The sequence below is a fragment of the Numida meleagris genome, chromosome 5 (genome assembly GCF_002078875.1).
Source record: "Numida meleagris isolate 19003 breed g44 Domestic line chromosome 5, NumMel1.0, whole genome shotgun sequence".
Taxonomy (NCBI): Eukaryota; Metazoa; Chordata; class Aves; order Galliformes; family Numididae; genus Numida; species Numida meleagris.
In genome coordinates this window covers 30637763-30657714 of record NC_034413.1, presented here as the reverse complement: position 1 = coordinate 30657714, position 19952 = coordinate 30637763, and the positions used below count along the sequence as shown (strand labels likewise).

Sequence of the window (19952 nt, the reverse complement as noted above, 5' to 3'; positions counted from 1 at the left end):
TAGAAGTGATAACAACTTGTTCTGCACCCTTCACATTACATGTACGGATCAAGACTGGTTTCTCTATCAACGCTGGGTTTCATTTATTACTTGATAACCTAATAATTTGATATTATGAGATCTGAGTACACCTCTCCATAGATACTTTGATTTTTACTACCACAAATAATGACATATTCAGCAAATACTGTTTCTCTACTGTTACCCTTTCCCAAGAAACAGGTGAAGAGATTTCTCTGGGACATGCTCATAGTTTCCCTTCTCAGTGAAAAATCAGGTATTTACTCCTCTTTTTATGTTTCATGTCTTGTAGGAATCTCAGTTGTACGTCTTTTTTATCCCTTGACTTTTTAGTTCATTTAAAGCTTTCAGTGAGAACTTTCATTCGAGTTTTTTGAAATCTAAATACAATCTAACAATGTATTTTCAAAAAAGGAGAAGGTTACTTAAACTACATCTAATTATCACCAACAATACTATAGTATCATGATACATATACACAAGGTAGATAGAAGGTAGATGTGTAAGGGCTGCACCAAAAGTAATATCTCCTATTTTATTTTGTTGGGCCACTATACCAGAGGCAGATGTGGGTGGTATGGCAGTAGAGGATGAACCTTGCCACTAATATTTCATTAAACGTGCACTTGCAGCCCAGAAAGCCAACCATATCCTAGGTTGCATCAAGAGAAGCATGATCAGCAGGTTGAGGGAGGTGATTCTGCCCCTCTACTCTGCTCTCATGAGACCCCGCCTGGAGGAGTATTGCACCCTGTTCTGGGGCCCCCAACACAAGAAGGACATGGAGCTGGAGTGGGTCCAGAGAAGGGCCACAAACGTGATCAGAGGGCTAGGGCTAGGTCACCTACCTTATGAGGACAGGCCGAGAGGTTTGGGGCTCTTCAGCCTAGAGAAGAGAAGGCTCCAGGGAGTCCTGACAGTGGCCTTCCAGTAACTGAAGGGGCTGACAGGAAAACTGGGGAGGGACTTTTAGAAGAGCATGCAGCAACAGAACAAGGAGAAATAGCTTTGAACCGGAAGAGGGTAGATTTAGACTAGGTATTTGGAAGCAATTCTTTACTGTGAGGGTGGTGAGACACTGGAACAGGTTGTCCAGTGAGGTTGTGGGGGACACCTCCCTGGAGGCACTCAAGGCCAGACTGGATGGGGTTTTGAGCAACCTGGTCCAGTGGGAGGTGTCTCTGCCTATAGCAGGAAGGTTGGAATTAGGTGATCTTAAAGGTCCATTCCAACCCAAACCATTCTATGATTCTATGACTATTTATGGAGACCAACCAGTGGATGTGAGCACAGTAAGGTGGTAGTGTGTTTCAAGTAGTGGCAACAGCAACGTGAAAGACAAGTCATGCTCTGGACAGCCATGCACGGCTGTCACACCACAAAATGAAGAGCATCTCAATCAGCTGAACCACATGCATCGGCGGATTACAACCAGGGAACTGTGTAGAGAGTTGAGTACTGGCTTAAATACATTGGAAATGATGATGGCAACATTGGTGTCTCATTATGTTCGTACCAGGTGGGTCCCATGAATGCTTACATGGTAACAGTAAGAACACTATATGCAAGTTAGTCAGGACCTACTGAACCAACTTGAGGCTGAAGATAACAGTTTCCTGGATCCCATAATTACTGGTGATGAGACTTGGTGCTACCACTACGAGCCAGAGTCAAAACAGCAGTCCATGGAGGGGCAACATGTGAACTCCAGAAGTTCAAGACAGCCCGCAGTGAGCAAAGTGATGTGCAATGGCTTTTGAATAGGACAGGAGTGATCCTACAGGATTTTTCTGGAACTTGGACAAGCCATCAACTCTGACCACTACACTGCAACACTGACTAAGCTGAAGGCTCAAACTTCCAGAGTCAGGTCAGAGAAGAAGACAACCTTTCTCTTGCAACATGATAAGGCCAGGCCCCATCCCTGCTTGAAGGCCATGCTAATCTTGACTGGACTGTTCCACCACACCCCTCATACAGTCTGGATTTGGTGTCTTCTGACCTCCATCTGTCTGGGCTGATGAAAGATGAACTGTATAGGCAATATTTTTCCAGCAACAACTCTGTCATAGCAGCTGGGAAACAGTGAGTCACCTGTGCTGGTGAACATTTCTACAGGTGCGGCATGCAGACTCTTGTTCATCGCTGGCAAAAATGCACAGCTAATGGTGGTGACTATGGTGAAAAGTAATGTTTTTTAGCTGAGATTTTCCTCTGCCAAATAGTATTACTGTCCTCTTTTTATCTGTTGTGCCTTCCATAGTACTAAAACAGAAGCATTACTTTTGGAGTAACCTATGTATTACTCTACATAGAAGTCCTACAAGGCAGGCAGATTTTACTGAGCTGGGCTGTAGATGGGTCCACAGCCAGGGCTCCATGAGATGCTGACGGTCCATATTCTTTTTAAAATAAGCAGTGTCCTCAGGTGTACCTTAGAATTATAGGACAACAATCCTAAAACAACAAAACAGCAGTTGCTCTGATACTTGTTGCCAAGGCTGTGAGAGCCAATAACTAATTTCTCCTAAAATACACAGAATCTCAGGCAGCGTGATGTTACCAGTGCTACTTTACAGCAATACAATATATGCATTTATCCAGGTATCAGCCAAGATTACTTAGTGAGATGGTAGATTGTGACACATTTTTTGACATTAAAATGCTGGGAAGCTACTTAAATATCAATGCATTTATTATGAAAACATCTTTTTGGCATGTGCTTCCAAGTATGGCTTCTGCTTTAGCGCGACCAGTTTTCTTCACGATATTCAAATGTGATGGCTATCTGAATGACTGAACATGATTATGGAAATGCTGGCTCACATCTCCCAAAATGGGTATTTGTAAAGAGGCTGTCAACTGGAAATATTTATAAATCTATCAGGAGATCAAGCACATTTTAAAAGGACATCTGTGTACAAGAATCAATCAAAATCAACAGAATTATCACATAAACTCATTGGATAATGCAGCAGAGGTGCAGTTGGTGAGCATTATGTTGCCTTAACAATATATGGTTCAGTTGTATAATGCCATTGCCAGTCCTAGCTGTCTCATTATGACAGGAATTGATATCAAGTAACAAATACAAACTTAAAGCTCAATCACTTGTCTGAATCACACTTAGTGACATATTAAAATGGGATTAATTTGTTTTCAGAAGCCAAAAAGCTAGACCCAAGATCTATTATCAAAGAGTTTTTGAAGTATAAAAACAAAGGCTTTCTTGGCACAGACACAATAGAAATCATAGCCATGTATATCATCCAAGTGGTTTCTTTTGGAAATGAATTACATAAATTTTGAAACAGTTGTGCAGGATTTAACTTCACAAAACAATTAACATAAAAGCATGAACACCTACTAATGTAGCTTTTTTTTTTTTTTAACCGTTTACTGGTTTTATTCTAACTGCTGCACTTTATTTTTATTTTGAGGGAATCACACTCATTAAACAGGTGTATTACAAATATTTAATTTTAAAAGGACAGAAGGCTTCCTAATACATTTTAAGCAGCAATCATTTCCAATAATCACTAGCATCACTTAAATTGCAATCCCGGCTAATTTACACATGCTAAATCATACACTGTTACTAGAGGTTCAGTAGCAGTGAAAGTTTATTTGCCTGGAGTATCTCTCTGATGAACTCCAGTACATGGGGGAGAAATATCCTACCTTATTCTCCGCAGCATGAAGGACATCTCCTCTTCTTCTGTTGTAAAAACAATTTCCCCCCATATGCAGCTGCTGACTACAGTGAAAACTCATTGCTACTGAGCCACAGTAAGTTAAGCTACATAAGTTAAAGTAACACTACATAAATCACCAGACCTCAGAATGTAGGTTTTTCTGTTATGGGTTGGGCTGTGCTCAACCCATGACAGAATAGATAACGTTGGCTTGTAAGGTTGTGAACTATGAAAAAAATCACACTGTAAGAAAAACTCATTCTCAGACAATATCAAATTCCCTCCCAAATCTATCTATATGCAATATTTGACATTTGACATTGTTACCTGGCAAAAATACTTGAAATCTGGATCTAAAACTTTTAATATTTGTAAGTATCAGAAAAGAGAGACAATGAAATTCAACCACTGAAATTCTAAACCCATTTCCACGATACTGAAAAGTGCAACTATTTTTTATATCATTTTAAGGAAGAGTCTTGCAACTGACAACTGTGTAGTTCATGCAGTCAAAAGCATAGCTAAAAGCTAGGTCTCTTAGGCCACATTCCAGGGTTATGCTAATTTGGTACATAAAAGGTTAACACTTTTCATTATTTCTCCTAATACAAGAATTCTACATTCACCATTTAGTTTGTAAATGATAATGTCTATGAGAGCACATTTTTCTCAAAAAGCCTAAATAATTCAAGAGAATAAGGAAACCAGACTGATTTGTATAGGCAAACTATGAGTCTTGGAATATTTGAGGCCAACAGAAGTATTACTTCCAGATGCTCAACTCAGGTACTATTTTAGAAATGCACATAAAACTGTATGTGCACTAATGGCTCAGTGTTAGAAAAAAAAAAATTAAAATCACAGTCTTTTTCACAGAAAAAGTCCTTCACTGTCTTTGGCAGATCAGTAGAAATTAGAAAGGACAACTGTAAAAACACAGAGACCGTATTTGTAATAACTAATTAGTGCCAAATTAAAACGTGAAACCTGCCTGCTCTTGTTTCAGCCACCAACAAAAGTGAGGCACTAGCACTGAATTATATTTTGAGCAAATCATGCTGTTTTCTTTTTGCAGACAAGATGATACTGAACTAACCACCAGGCTGTTCTCAGGATGTTTTTGGTTGACTGGGTATCAAAGATGTTTGTTGCCTTCTTGTTAATGGCAGAGTGACAGATTAAGAGAGGCAGGTGTTCAAGCTCCAGCACTGAAACAGGTGTGCCTACAGGCTGTGTTTCCCTTTATATTTCTATGAACAACAATCCACTTAGGCAAACAAGAGGGCACACAGGTGGTAAACATGACCAGTGATCTCAAGCTGAAGTTTATGCTAATAAACTAAACAAACTATGTTACAATGGATTTCCTTACTTCTCATAAAGACCAAAGGAAATTCTTCTCAATGTAGAGAAGTAATTTTTTTTTCCATCTGATTGCTGCATACTTCTTACAGACAATGCCTTTGGCACTCTATGGAACAAATCCCTCTTCCGTACCATTTCCTTCCAATAGAGCAACCCCTAATGTACACAGTCACAAGTAACAACAACTGTTCAACACACCCAGCCACTGTTCCCTCACCTCACACTGGTTTTATCCAGAACCACACAGGTTCTGCCATCAGAAGGGTTTCAGAATTAAGGTATCCAGCACCACAGCATGGGTAGACACAGGAGCATCTTGCTCAGGTGCTTTTCTATCTGTGAGGGAGACTACCAGAGTGACTATGAAAGGCAAGAATTCACCAAACTTTACCATGTTTGCAGAGAGTTCTGCCTAGGACTCTTCATCCATGTTGTGCAATGAGAATTAGCAATATTTTGTGGAAACTCAATCTACAGAATTCATGGTTTTAGGCTGCAAATCAACTGTCTGAGATGTTCTGCTACCATAGTCAATCTGAACTACAATAAGGAAACAATGGGCAGCCAATTAGCTATCACTAACGGTACACATTAAGAAAGGCAGCCCATCCAGCAGGGAAACTGAAAAGTCAGAAGGGGCATGGAATGAGTTGCACTGAATAACATGTGCAACCATCAACAACTCCTTGGGGGCATGTGTCATGTGTCATGTGTCATTTCATTACGTCATGTCAACACAATGAAAAACTTACCTAGAAGTAAACACAAGTTTAGAAGCCCCTTTCTTGTAGAAAGATGGTCATGAATTCAAGCTGGAAATGATCGTCAAGAGAAATCTTACTCCCAAGAGGTAAATATACTATTAGGGTCATGAACCTTAGCTACAAGTTGCTGGCTATGGTGTTCAGTAATTTACCTCCCAGGAACACAGCCAGGTTTCTGACTCTGGGCAAGAGCACACAACTGTATTTCAACACAATACTCCCAAAACTGCACACAGAACAAGGCAGAGAGACAAGGTCTTGATGTGCAGCTGAATAAGTGATTTAAAGAAAAGAGGATATTAGATTTATCAGGAAAGGTGACAATTGTAAATATGAGGCTCCCCCTCTGGGAGTAACAGGCATCATCTGAACATAAAAGGAATGAGTCAGCTAACATTCAACATGTGACCAGAAAAAAAAAAAAAACACAAAAAGGAAAGTAAAAGGACACTGACAGATGAAGAAAAGCTCTTCTCTAAGGGAAGAGAACTTCAATAAAGGATATAATGGAAGTTAGAAATAAAGAAAAAGGAAATGCTAAAGAACAGCAACTTCTGCATTAAGAGTGCAGAGTAGTGAAAACAACATGTATGTGTTTTTTTCCACACATAAGATGGGAAATTGACTTCGACTGCAACTAGACCAGCTACACACTTAACTAGCAATATCAAATAGGGACATAATAATCACAGAGGAGGTCTAGTGGAAAGAAAGCAATCAGAAAGGCACAGTATAACACAAAGGACAAAGCATATGTGGAATACGGATTAAGTTGTGCCAAGCTCTAAGGAGCATCGCATGTTAAAGAGCAGTTTGAGACTAATTAGCAGAGCACGCTAGCCAGGGCAGTAAGGTGTGATCTAAGGGAACTGATATTCTTGGCAAAAAAAGAGAAATATATTACTAGCATTGTATTACCAACTAGGCACCAACAGTGGTGACAGTAACTGCAACATGAGGAGGAAGACAGGACGTAAGACACAGAAAGAATAGAAAACTTCAACTATATCCAGTAGAGAGTGGTAAATATACAAGGACAAGTCACCTGGAAGAACTATTTCACAGGCAGACAGGAAACACAGAAAACAGTCACTCTTGGCTTAGTTGGTAGCAGTGGACTAGGTTTCTCTTTTCTAAACAAAAATTCCTAAAGGCAGTATGAAGTGTTCAAAGATAGCTTTATTCAAAACAAATAAACAGTATCTACCAGAAGATAAAACAAAAGAACATGATACCACAGAACAGCAGAAGCAGAGAAGTTTCACATCCAAATGAAGAAACCAGAGAAGACAGTAAACACTCTCAAGTAACAATATATACGTAGCACACTAAAACAAAAGCATATGAAGAACAATTTTTAAAGGGGATGAATAACATAAGAGAAAGAAGCCTGACAAGGTCTTTAGGGTCAATAAATGACAAAGTTATAAAGGAAGTGCTTAGAGATGATAAAGACACAGCAAACAAACAAACAAAAAAGCCATTTCTTGCACGTGTTTTTGGAAGAGAAGAATGGAAAGATTCCAATGCTGGAGTCCAACTATATAGTGGTGTATGAGAGACCCTATCGCAAATCAAAATTCATTATAAAAGACACTGAAAAAGGCTTTTCATGAGCAAAATAAGCATTAACGATTACAGACTAATGAGATAGGCATATTGGTGGAAACCTTTTTTATGGACAGAATGAGTAGCCATATAGAAAAATGCATTTATTGGCAAAGAGAAGCAGATTTTATCAAGGAAGTCGTACCTCATTTTCTAGCAAAATATTTTCCAGAGGCATCATCAATATGCCTACTGACAACAGAAATCCAGATAATACTTATAAATACAAAGGCATTCAACAAGTCCTTAATCAAAACATCTTAAAGAAACAGCTTACAGAACATGAAAGAAAGAATAGACAAAAAATTGAAATGTAGTGAAGAGAAATACATTTTCATAGCAGAAGTAGACGAACAAGGTGACAGGTAAGATTTAATAGGCAAAATAGATCAGCAGAGGAACAGAGACAGAGAGAGGTGACATGGTTTGCTTTTATCGTCTTCAGGGTCATAGACAGACTGACCTCTGTACTGAGCCATCCAATGCCCAGCTGAGTAGGGCACATTCTCAGGAGTAAAGAAATATACCATACAGACAGCAGCTCCCTTTCATCTCCAAAGGCAACCTATCTATATATGCTTGAATTACACATACAATCACTGGGAAATACATTTTTCAGCTACAAACATTGGTTCGGTAGCTTCTGTTTGAAAGATTTGGTTTGATGAACCTGAAATACTAAAGAACATTTCATGTTTTAGTTCAACCAGGATCTTAATTTTATCACGGGCATTTTAATTAAAATGAAGAAGATTGTCTCTCCAGCCACAAGGAGATGCTCTGTATTTAAGCCTGAGTGACCTTTCAGCTCATCCACAGCTAATATTCACACAAGATACAGAAAAATGGAGTTTTGGAGGAGAAAACCAACCCTTTTTGATTGTTTTTATTCTGCCTGTATATCCCTTCTCCGTTCCAGTTACCCTTTCCTTTATTATCAAACTTGTTCTTCATTTATCTCCAGATCTCAGATACCCTCACAACTGCTGTGAGAAGACTTATCTTCAATCCTCTGACAGTGCTCAGAGCAAAAGCTGAGTATGTGTAGGAGAAGGCGGAGGACATAGATCCTGCCAACTCTGATGGCCTTTGCTGCCCACATGTTGCAGTCAGGCTGGGCCAAATAGCAGAGGAATGGCTGGCGTCAGTTTGTAGCCTATCTTCTGCCATAAAACTAAGATTTGGAGCTGACAGCATTGGAACAAATTGGGTTATATTTCCCTCCATCCTTGAAATGGCAAAATTCAATTAAACCTCTGTTGCTGAAAAGTCTCAAGCTTTCTCTTCTGAAAAAAATTTTGACTGACATCAGATCAAATGTAGTGAACCCTAAAAGGAGAATAGCACATCCTAGATATACCTCCATAAAACCAGCAACTGCTCCTATGTTCTCCTGCAGACCAGTAGTACACTAGCTCAAGTAGGTATTCCACTGAGCAGCAAAATATCAAGTGCTTATAAACTTATATACAGGAATTTGCATTCCATGTGTGATGGTGTGCTCCCTCTTCTTGCCCCTCTCCCCCCAGCTTCTTCACTCAACTCCCTTCTGCAGCTTGGCCCTGCTCACAAGTGACTGTCTCAAGACAGTGAACAACAGTACTGATAACACTCTTGCTAAAACAGATTGACAGCCATAAATCTGCCTCAAACTGGGAGCTGAAAGAACTAATAGCAGACCCCCAGTTCAACAGCTGAGGAACAACTGAGCATAGAATCATAGAATGGCCTGGAATGAAAAGGACCTCAAAGATCATAGAGTTTCAACCTCCCTGCTGAGTGCAGGGTCACCAACCACTAGACCAGGCTGCCCAGAGCCACGTCCAGCCTGGCCTTGAATACTTCCAGGGATGGGGCATCCACAACCTCCCTGGGAAACCTGTTCCAGTGCTTCACCACCCTCTGTGTGAAAAACTTCCTCCTAATATCTAACCTACATCTCCCCTGTCTCAGTTTAAAACCATTCCCCCTTGTTCTATTGCTATCCACCCTCGTGAACAATCGTTCCCCCTCCTGTTTACACGCTCCCTTCAAGTACTGGAAGGCCACAATGAGGTCTCCCTGGAGCCTTCTCTTCTCCAAACTAAACAAGCCCAGTTCCCTCAACCTTCATGCGCCTAAAAAGGCAATCTATGACTATTAGACAATCGTTTTACCTCCATAATTAGCAAGCAGCCCAATAGCCCCGTTTAATCTCTCCTGCACAGCAGTGGGCTGCACGACAGGATCTCCCCTTGAGCAGGGACACCTCTTGAGGCTAAAGCTGCACAGAGTTCTCTTACACCTTGCTGTCATGATGCTTTGCCAATATAGATACTCAGTAAGAGACTAATAGTTTGGGTTTTTTTTTTTACTCATCTTAGTGAGGCTTTTTAGATTGTAAGCTTTGTTAGTTTCACTAAGGTTATACCTTAGATTGACTCTGTACATACAATCCCTTAGATGCAAACCACTGACCAAGTCTGGGACGAGGTGAGGATTCTTCCGCAACTATGTTCGTTATCTCCATGGTCCAAGGAGTTAAGAAAGCAAGAGGATCCACTCTGAACTTCATGACTCAATGTGAGGGCTGCCTGCATATGCATGTTTAACCCAACCCTCTATGCGGTAAATAATTGAGCATAGCAAGATTTGAGATGGCTGGCTAAGTCGCTGCCTTAATTACAATTAAGCTTTGTTAAATCACTATATAGTATCCATATTACTATTATATATTCTAGCTTCTCTCCTACCAGTGTAATATAGTGTAGTTGTTTTCCACCCATGACACTAAGACAGCCCAGGAAATGTCGAGGAATAAGAAATTTATCCAACTCTGCCCATAGCAGGGGTGCTGGAAGTAAATGATCTCTAAGGTACCTTCCAAACCAAGCCACTCTATGGCTCTAAAAGAAATTGCATCATGTATATTACATAGTATATTAGTATTGACAATACTAAATTCAAAGAGATTTTCATTCAGTTCTGTCAGTGCAAGTCAACTCTATATCCATCAGAATCTATTATGAAGTTAAAAAAAAACAATAAGAAATTTTATATTAATATAAATGAAGTATCTAGTCTACAAACTAAAAGAAAACAACTTAGAGTATGCATTTTTTCCAGTAAACACTTAAGGGCTATAAATACTTGTTTCACATTAGCAAATTAGATGCAGTGCATTCATATTTAGAATAGCATAAAGCCATGCATTTGTTCCTTCTTCCTATTCATCTGACATCTGTTGTTATTGCTGCAGAATAAAAATGGGGTAAATATTATTTTAATGAAGCAATGGCTGAAAAGATGCTTAGTATCATATCAATGTGCTTAATAAAATAAAACATAAGTAGTGTTAAAAGATACACAGATTAACATAGTAGTCCATTCTATGTCATTTCAGTTGTTAACATAGCAAAGTTAACTACGAAAATCACTACAACAAAATAATTAAGTTAACGTAATTATTTCTAGGGGAAAAATCTCAATATAAATGATTATAGATGCTATAGAAAGACTCTAGCTAATTTCAGTGGAGTTGTTAGTAGGTGTTAACTATAATGTCAATTTGTGTCCAGTTGTACTATTTGAGTAACAGATAAAAAGAGAAAAATGCCTACAAGATATTTACTGGGTATGTAAATCAATACATCTCACTGCTAGAAAGCTAGCAGTACACTGGCAATAAACCAGCAAATTCAAGGCATCCTGAATACAATGGCATGGGAGAAGTTGCTTTGTTTTCACATGCTATACTAACACCCTAAGTAATATATTTACAACTGTCATGGGAATTATTGATGGGCGCAGGGAAGACAAAGCATGTCGGTACATATCTACCAGGAAGAAATAAAGAGTTCTCTAGTTTTGGTGGATGGCAATGAGAAACTGCAGAGACAGTAGATGTTGCCATGGAAAGAGAGGAACCAGGACTTTCACTCATTTAATGGACTGCAACAGCTGGCTATCTGAAATTGAGGCTGATTACTGAGAATCGTGGATTTCAGCTATAAGGACATTTGGTACGTGTCATACAAAGTAGCTGTACTTACGTCATCACCTTTTTTAAAAGCTCGAACTCGGCATCACTTTTGTGTCATCACCAATTTTAGAACCATTTCAGTTTTCAGATAAAGAAGTATTTCTGTTCCATCCCCTTTAAATACTGAAGAGTTTTGAATAGAGTTTGCCTTCCTATGAGATCTCAACAGCCTTCTAGAGGTCTGCATAATTCACAGCTTGCCACAGCTTTAATTCAAATGCAACTTTTACATAGCGTAAACTCTCCCATTGGACAAAACTATTGAAAGCATTCTTATAGTTACAGCAGCAGGATGACAGCACTACCATTCAACTAATTCCTACACCCTTGGAGATTGCTCCTTCTGCTCTATTAGTTTACACAGCCACACAACACATTTTCTTCAATATATTCTTTTAATAGGTACCTGAAATAACACATCTCTAGCTACACATCAATTCTTGAGAAGCCCGGCTGCTATAATCCCCTGAACTATGTTTTATCATGGGGAGAAAAGTCTTTCCATGCAATACAACATCCACCCCATTACTTACACTGACAGCAATAGACTTGTAAGGACAAACTCTTCTCACTACCGTACTGTATCTCATTTGATCCGAAGCTTTTAATATGATAGTCCAGTCTGACTGAAGAGGGCAACTGCAATTAAAACTATTCACATAAACCTTTAATCTGAGCCCCTATTGTGGGACCTTAATCTCACCTCTTAAGCTTGTTCAAATCTAGAGCATCTATACAAGGCACCTGTGTTTTCAAAGAGTTTGGAGAACAAACTGCCACCTTATTTTGCAGCTCTGTGTGATGTGCGTGAATGGTTATTCCACTGACAACAGCAAAGTTATTCATGCTAACTTTTAAGGCTGAGGCTTCTATTTCTGCTTTTCCTTTTTTTTTTTCCTCCTAATTTTTTCTAATTACATTCTTAAAAGGAGGCAGTACTTTGTACTTTGGAGAAAGTAATTTCAAGATACTTCCTAGTCCCTACAGTCTTGGTAAGCTTAATTCACACAACTATCCAATGCGTTCACCACTACTGGCATTAACAAAGAAAAATGTATCACTGCAGCTAGAAATATCGCTTGGGAGCTATCTGCTGCAAAAGTAAAGTCTAGTAAAACAGAAATGCTGATCTCAGAAGCCCTAAAAGAAATAGAGATACACTCCAGAGGGAGTTATGACTTAATAACATTTCTGACAGGTTTGATGAGATTACCTGAAATACCAGAATCTTCATCAAATATTTCTCTGTTGCTAACCATACCCTATTGGATGAATATTACTAAAGATTACGAACTTCTCTAAAGCATTAGCAAGACATAACGACAACTGAGACAGCAATGCAGACTGAGTTTTTCCAAAATGAAAATACTGAGTGTGAGGAAATACTTCGTCACACTATGCTATAGAAGAAGTGGAAAAGCATTATCCATAGATATTTAAAAACCAGGAACGACCAGCAGTAGTCACTAGCACATATATGAAGAATAAGGAAAGAGAATGATTTCCTCCCACACTTACTTGCTATTTGCACCCACTAATTATTCAACACATATGAAGGTTTGCCAATCTGCACATACAGCGTAAATTTCATTCTTTCAGCTGAAATAAGAGCAGCAACAAGCACAGCAGTAGTATTTGTAGTTTTTCCTACAGCTCAAGGAAGTACACAGGGTATGATAACTGATCTCCTTTCTATAAATCTGGGATGCATTTAAGGAAGAGACAGGTTACAATCCTATGACAGGTTACTAAAGATAAATAGGAAATTGGGAAGTAGTTAGATTCTAAAATATAAACATGTTAGTGTTCTGTGAGGTTGCAAAAAACACATACACCTAAGTAGAAAACAGGTCAATACAGTAATAAATCAACTCTTACAGCGTCATAAACAAAAAGAGGGGCATATGGACAAAGTAAGTGTGCTTATATTTAAGCAATAAGGGAGGGAATTTATAGCTACGCAAATCAAACTACAACACAACTGTATTACAACATCACAGATAACGCCATGAGCAGTTCCCACACAGAAATAATTTCTTTACCCAGAATTCTTAGCTTCCATAATTTCCACTTTACAGGTAGAAAGAACAGAGAAATGATTTATCTGTTATGTTATGAGCCGGGAACCTACACTGAACTCCCTTTCCTAACACTGTTTAATATACATCCACCTGAGCTAACAGCCTTGCAGGGTCAGGATGCAGCTGAACTGAACTTGAAAGGACTGTGCCATTTTTTGATAGAAAGTAAATGATGTATTCCCTTCTATTGCCTTTGCAGGTCACGTCTGGAAAATGAGCATATGTTCACAGGCAAGGATCAGGCACACAGACACCACCATACTGTTGCAATTTCAACAGCTTTTTCAGTTTTCAGCTTTTTCCAGAATTATTTAGTCCACTTCAATACAGGCCTTGTACTGTATGTAACAAAGTATTATGAAGGATGAAAGGTAGCACATCGTGAAGCCTTAGATTCTCTGAGAGAAAGAAAGCAATGCTACAGCTATCTGAATAGTTTTCACTCTGGCTAACCTTGTGAATGTTTGATAGGACAGCTTAGGGATTTACTAAGTTACCCTTCTCTGCTATTTCTAATACTTATAGTACTATAACTATGCTCATATAGTCTGTACAATCTTTAAAATCTATTAAAGCAGACACAATTCATCATTAAGTACTTCATACTTTGAGCCCAGTATTTAGATGACATTCAACCCATATTTTTTTTTTAACTAATTTCCATTGCTCTCACTTACCAGCACTGCATTTATTTTCACCACATAAGTGAAAGATTAAGTTCCAGAATAGAACACAACAGTTCAGCCTGAAGGAACCTTCAGAAATCACTCAGTCCAACTGCCTGAGAACTTCAGAGCTAACTGAGGGCATTGGCCAAATGCCTCTTGAGCACAGACAAGTTCGGGGCATCAATCACCCTTCTTGGAAGCTTATTCCAGTGCTTGACCACTCTCACAGTAAAATGAGTTTGCCTAATGCCCAATCTGACCCATTTCTGGCACAGCTAAGATAAGGAATACACAACAGTCTTGACCATGCTAGAGACACATGCTTGATCAATGTTGGGCACAAACAGATGCTACTGTTTTAAAAGACATTGTTATTTACATGCAGTGAATTAGGTTTAGAGTATATGTATTTAAGTGCTACAGAAAGCAGTTTCGGCAGTGCTCCTTACAAATTGTTTTGGAACCTGAAGAAAGGTGATTGAATGTTAAGTGGTAGATCTGGCAGCTGGTACATCTTAAGGTCAGCGTAGGATCTCTTGGCACAAGTAGTTTATTTATTTTATGAAATTTCACTATGTCATTTTTTTTTAATCCAGAATTCATCATCCTGTCACCCAGGAAAATATGCTGACATTAAGTGGTGTTTAGATAACATTCAACAATTTAGTGCTTCCTTGGCAAAAGCGTTCCTTCTATAGGCACGAAAAACAGCAAAAACAACCATTTTGTTTAATCTCAAACTTTCTAACATGGGATGTTGGGTGAATACTAAGCATCATGAAGGCAAACTGAAAAGAGCTAAACAATTACTAGATAAACTCTAATCATTTAAATAAGGCTGATTATACAGAAGGGAAATCTTTTCAATTGAGTAAAATTATTGAGATGTTAAAACATTCCTCCTATTCAATGAAAAAAACCTTCATACCATACAAACAAACAACTGCACAAAAACCAGAGAGCTAATCAAGCTGATTTTTCTATAACTCCCTTTCCCTGTAAAAGAAGAGAAAATGTTAATTCTGTTTCAGCATATTTGAGACCCACACAGATGCTACTACAGATAGGGCCTGTGACTTGTAATGAAGTATGTGGGAGAAGGATGAGAGAGAAACTGCAAACTGAAACTGTACTCTAGGTGTAGTTTGCTAAGCAGCAAGCAGAGGCAGCAAACACAATTGGTAGGCTATGTTTAGAGCCATCAGTACACACAGAACTGAGTATTTCAGCAAATGTGCTCTCCAAATTACTTCTAACAAAGGTCCCAAAACAAGAGTTTATGTTCCTTTATATGGACGACATGCATTACAGATAGGATTCAGGCCCTCCACACTCCACCAGCTGACTACCCTCTGTAAACAATTCCCTGTGGCATGTCATCATCAAGCAGCAGGCTTTTTACACTGTCGGATTTTTCTGTTTGTCTACTCACAGTGTACGTACAAAAAGATTCAGTGTATTTCTTGTGATTACGTTTGCTTGTGAGACGCGGCATGAGTTCAGAACAACTACTGGGTAATCAGGGTGATAGTTGACCGTTAAGAATATTATTCTAACAGTAAGTTTAGACATTACAAAGTCCATAAGGAAATGCTTACTAATACTATTTAAAACTTCTTTCTCATAATATTTGCACTTTAAGTGAAAAGCCTCTCCAGCATTCCTATCTGTTACATAGCTTCCATATAATAAGCTAGAAATGCTGATAACCTTGTCGGTAAGGCAATCAATATAATTTATGAGATTCAAATGCTTATTACAATTCTAGCATTTGTATTTAATAAGAGAGCAGTCCACTCCCACATAAGAAAATCTTAGGACTGGGAACATACTAGCTTTGAAAATCCCAACTCCTTCCTACAAGTTTTGAGGCTTTTTCCCTCCCCCCCCCAAAAAATTGGCAGTTACGAAAGCACTATAAAACACTGTAAACAATACTAGATTTCTAGAGAGCCACTTCTGTCTGCCACTGAAGTTACTGAGAGCTATTACTGACTTGCGACAGATAGTAGCTGCCACAGCTGGAAGGTAGGCAGAGGTGTATTGGAAGTCAGTCTGCACAACGTGGAAAACAGAATGAGGTTTCACAAAATAAGACACATGCATAGTCTAGTCACTGGTAACAGAAAAAAGTTGTTTTCATCAGCTTGTCAAATGAGTCAAGTATACGCTCACCTCCCAGACTTCCTAAATTTTGGCACCCCGTTGCCCCAACTACTCATACCAAATGCTCCTATGGACTTGATGCTTCATCAGAAGGAATGAAATAGACAACAACTGAAACACTTGCTGTCAGTAATGCTATACCCTTGTCCACAGCCTAAGTAATACACCAGATAGATACTACAGGATGTAACAAACCTTGAAAACTACTCTGAAAATGGATGGCTATTCCTTAATAGCTAACAATATGAATGCGTGTGTAAGGCAACACTACTGGCAATACAAGAGTTTCTGAGAGCAAGAATCTCTGAGAAGCAACACATTTTTTGGTGACCATTGTGGGGTGCTCCTGTTCTCTGTGTTACCTTCTGACCACAACTGGTGCAGCAGGGAGGAAGCAGAACTAACATTATCTGCTCTATTCCCTCCTGACATATTTTTCCTCCCTCAAGCAAACATAGGATGAAATTAGAACTCTGACACCAGGCTTCAGTGAAATCTTGGAAACAAACAATGGAGAAAGAGGAATTGCTTGTAGAGTAAGAACAAGAAAAGGAAACAAAAAACAGTGCTTTATTTCTTTAGCATGAAACATTTCAATGAGATGCACTGAGGCTCCCCTTCAGTGACACAGCTTGAACACCAATATTAGAACAATGCACATATCCCTCTACTGCCTGCGCATGGTTAATCACCACAGACTCCTTCACTCTGTATCAAGTCTGACAGAAATCACTGCCTTAGCCAGATACAGATTCCCAGGGAAAGCCATGTGGAATCAGTGTGAGCAAATGTGGCCGAAGAGTTGTTTCTGGCTCAGCAGGGACTCATCTGATTGCTTATAGAGCTGAAAAGATTAATGATAGAGGGTTATCTAGCACTGAAGAGTCAAGGCTAATTCAAAAGATTTTCCACTTGACATAGCAATGGTTTTTCAATCTACTTCCTCAAGCAATGATTCTAAACTACAGAATGAACCAGTTTAGAGCTCCTAACAGGTGAGAAACATGCAACAAATTGCAGAAGTCAAAATACTTATCCAGTATAAATTTATGTTGTGGTTAAGATGTGTGGGATTTCTGTTGTTTTTTTGTTTTGTTTGAAGAGTTAGCTTTGTACAACAGAATTTCTTGCAGCGAATTAGTGCCTCATCTAACCTTCCCATTGCATCATTGTGCTTGACTTGGTGTCACTTGCTGTTCTACAGTTCACAGGTGAATTAAAACCTCTTTAGACTTTGGTTAGAGCGCTGTGGGTGATATGAAAGAATTTTACCACATACTGCATGTCAGACCAGTCTGTGGTGTTATGGTGTTGGTGTGCTGATACAGTATGGTAATAATGGAAGCACTGGCTGCTTTCAGCCCCTCCTGCAGCATTATCTTAGCACTTGGAAGAGATGGTTGCTTTTGAATTGCAGACATATCTACTCATTATGCATAGAGCCTTGAACCTGGCTTTAAGCTATACCACAGAACTGACAGAAACAGCTTTGCTTAAGCATGCTAACAATTTACCAGGGATATTGCAGAGGTGACTAATGATTTCTTCCAACTTGCTGATGCTTCCTTAGCCACACAATTAGCTCACCCAGCTGCTTCTATAGAAAATGACAGGATTCTGCTGGGCACTAGTGAGAAGCTGGCAGAACGTCTGTTCTATTATGTACTGTTCTTGAGTAGTTTAATTTATGGGGCTGTTTTAGGTCAGTGCTACGTAGAGACACAAAGGAAACTGTTAGCAGCTTTTACCTGCGCTTTTGCAAAAATCTGTTTTCACTTACGAGATTTGTCTTCTGTTAGTTATAACAACATTCCCTCCTACCCTCACCCCAGCCTTTATCTTCTACTTTTTTTATAATGATAAATATCACAAACCTAGGAATATGAAGCAACTGATTCTTTAATTAGATTGCAACCAGCATAAAGTATGTTCCTATGCACAAGTTTCTGCTGGCACATCTGAATGCCCATATTTTAACTGGAATTTAAATTCCTCTTTGATGACTAGGTAATTTAAAGTCCACAGGGAAGTATACAATACATCATGTCCAACAAAACTGGCATAACCATAAGCTTCCGCAGATGGAGTTCAATGGAAACTTTTTAAAAGGTTAACTGTCACCCCAGACCGTAAATAACATAAATGAAAAAAGATGTTCATGTAGCCAACATCTGATATATTTACAACAAATAAATGGCTACACCCAGCTGGAATTTTCTTCCTTTTGCTAACTCAGTGAAACATAATTCCTAGAGTTTTGTTTTTTTTTTTTCTTGAAATGGAAATCTGAAAATAATTTTGAAAAAATATAGCTCATATAACCAGGTGGTCTAAGAGCTAGGACACCAGTGCTGAGTATGAGAGAATGGCATATCAGAAATTCCTCTCCTTTCCACAAGAGAATTCAACAGCCTCTAGAGTGAGCCAGCAGATACCTGTTTTAAATTGCATGTACAAAGACCTAAAATCATAGAATCATTTGAGTTGGAAGAGACCCTTAAAGGTCATCCAGTCCAACTCCCCACAGTGAACAGGGACACCTACAGCTACATCCCGTTGCTCAGAGTCCTGTCCAGCCTGACCTTGAATGTCTCCAGGGACAGGGCATCCACCATACCTCTGAGCAACTTGTGCCAGCACCTCACCACTCCTACCGAGAAACCTCCTTCCTTATATACAACCTATATCTCCTCTCTTTTAGTTTAAAACCATTTTCCCTTGGTCCTCTCACAACAGACCCTACTAAAGAGTCTGTCCCCTTCTTTCTTGTAGCTCCCCTTTGGATATTGAAAGGCCGCTATCAGGTCTCCCCGCAGCCTTCTCTTCTCCAGACTGCAAAGCCCCAGCTCTCCCATCCTGTCCTCCTAGGGAGGGTGTTCCTTCTCTTGGATCATTTTTGTAGCCCTCCTCTGGACACGCTCCAACAGCCCACGTCTCTCCTGTACTGAGGACTCCACATCTGGACACAATACTCCAAGTGAGATCTCACAGCACAGAGCAGAGGGGCAGGATCACCTCCCTCACACTGCTGGCCACGCTTCTTTGGATACAGCCCAGGATACAGTTGGCTTTCTGGGCTGTGAGGGAACATTGCTGACTCATGTCCAGCTTGCCATCCACCAGTACCCCCAAGTCCCTTTGACAGGGCTGCACTCTGTCCCTACCTTACCTCAGCTTTTACTGATAGTGGGGGCTGCCATGACCCTGGTACGAGACCTTGCACTTAGATTTGTTGAACCTCATGAACTTTTTCTAGTCCCACTGCTCAAGCCTGTCTAGGTTACTGAACGGCATCCCATCTTCAGGCATGTAGACCACACCACACAGCTTGGAGTCATCGACAAATATGCCAAGAATGCACTTTACCCTGGTGTCAATGTCACTGATGAAGATGTTAAAGAACACTGGCCCCAGTACCGACCTCTGAGGGACACCTCCTGTCACTGATCTCCACGCAGACACTGAGCAATTACGTGACTTTGTCTATTCTGCTAAACAAAGTGAATACTGTACAATACCATAGAACAAAATTCTAAAATCTGAATCTAATTATGCCACACTGC

At 39.5% G+C, this 19952-nt stretch overlaps 1 long non-coding RNA gene across 4 annotated transcripts in view; it reads right to left on the bottom strand.

Annotated features, from left to right (window-relative positions):
- Nucleotides 1-19952, bottom strand: part of LOC110399833 — a 296244-nt gene that overhangs the window by 245571 nt on the left and 30721 nt on the right. The gene's annotated exons all lie outside the window — the stretch shown is intronic.